The 1,377-nt window shown below is 52.1% G+C and overlaps 1 protein-coding gene across 1 annotated transcript in view; it reads right to left on the reverse strand.

Moving 5' to 3' along the window:
• The window catches only part of NBEA (neurobeachin), a gene marked incomplete at its 5' end in the record, with an annotated part of 985,874 nt that overhangs the window by 36,664 nt on the left and 947,833 nt on the right, over nucleotides 1-1,377 (reverse strand). The window lies entirely within an intron of this gene.

Genomic DNA, 1,377 nt, shown 5'->3' on the forward strand with positions numbered 1-1,377 from the left:
TCCTCAGAAGGAAGGTTGGGCAACCTACTTCCGTAGTGATACCACCTCGGAAACCCAAGGAGGGGCCGGTTCCACGGCACATCACAACAACAACGACTCCGGAGCAGGCAGTTTCCTTCTGTGGTGCACAGGGCCGTTAGGAGTCGGCACTGACTCGCAGCACCTGACAACCACCGCCTCCCGGGGAAGGGGCCCTGGGAGCGCCCTGAACTAGACCGTGTTTCATGAACGCCCACACGGAGGGAAAGATTAATGAGACTTCACCGCTTCCGATGACTAAAAATAAGTTTACACCCGAACAGTTTAGACTGTACACTACACCTCATTCTTGTGTGTGTCAATAAAAGGTATGGAAAAGAGACAAAGTATTTTTCCTAGCCTTCAAATTCTCCAGGCAGAATACTTCAATACATTACACTAGACCAACAGAAACGCTTTCCCGAAATAGCGTCAGTACGCAATTTAAGTCAACAGGGAGGCTGTATCTACTGTGATCATTACTCTGTAACTGGGCTAATTTTCTGCCCTCAAATTGCGTGCCATGTGGTTGGACATAAAAGTGAAATAGAAAACCGTCAGCGACGGCCGCGGGAGTGTAGGTAGTCCGGCAGATGGCGCTCGGCCCGGCCCGGAGCCTCCCAGCCCCCGCGCCTGTTTATAAAGCACTTACATTTAACAATCTGTCCTCCTCGATGGCATTTAAAGAAAATGTTTATCAACAGAAATGTGGATTTTCATATTCATTAGCAACACTGAGGGCGAACAGGGCTTCACACACCCGATTCCCGCGAGCCTGTGAACGGGGTTGGACCCTTCATCCGCAGGGGCCGGAACATGAATCAGGACCCCGCCTGGTCCGCTGTCCGACCTTAATGTCTCCATTTATCTGCACGGTGCGCGCTCCCGTGCAGAGTGTGACCATGTATTCACACTGCGCTCACCAGACACCATCAGGCCTTCCCTCCCTGCGCGAGATTGATGATGATAAAAGAGAGAAGCGGCCATTCCTGGGCGGGCTCACATTACTGCCCATAAACGAGAACTTTTGAAACAAACAAGCAGCAGCAGCAGTTTTACGGTGAAGCCGCCCTGCGTAGCAAATAACCCAAACCCAGTGTGATGCGCTGGGGCTGCTACAGTCGCCCCAACAGGAGACACTACACCTGGTTCACACATGGATGTGCGAACTTTCACACACACACACACACACACACACCTGGTTCAACGGCATGGGGTCGGGCGGCGTGCAGTAAAGCCAGTACACTGGGATCATACAACAAGGCACATTCCGCTGTGGATAGCCTTTGAATGACCATAACACAGTGCCATCCACTTGATCCTGACCCACAGCGCCCCTAGAGGACAGAGTGGAACTGC

Source organism: Orycteropus afer, unplaced genomic scaffold (genome assembly GCF_000298275.1).
Source record: "Orycteropus afer afer isolate SDZICR_OR568_19922 unplaced genomic scaffold, OryAfe1.0 scaffold00384, whole genome shotgun sequence".
In the NCBI taxonomy this organism is placed as follows: domain Eukaryota; kingdom Metazoa; phylum Chordata; class Mammalia; order Tubulidentata; family Orycteropodidae; genus Orycteropus; species Orycteropus afer.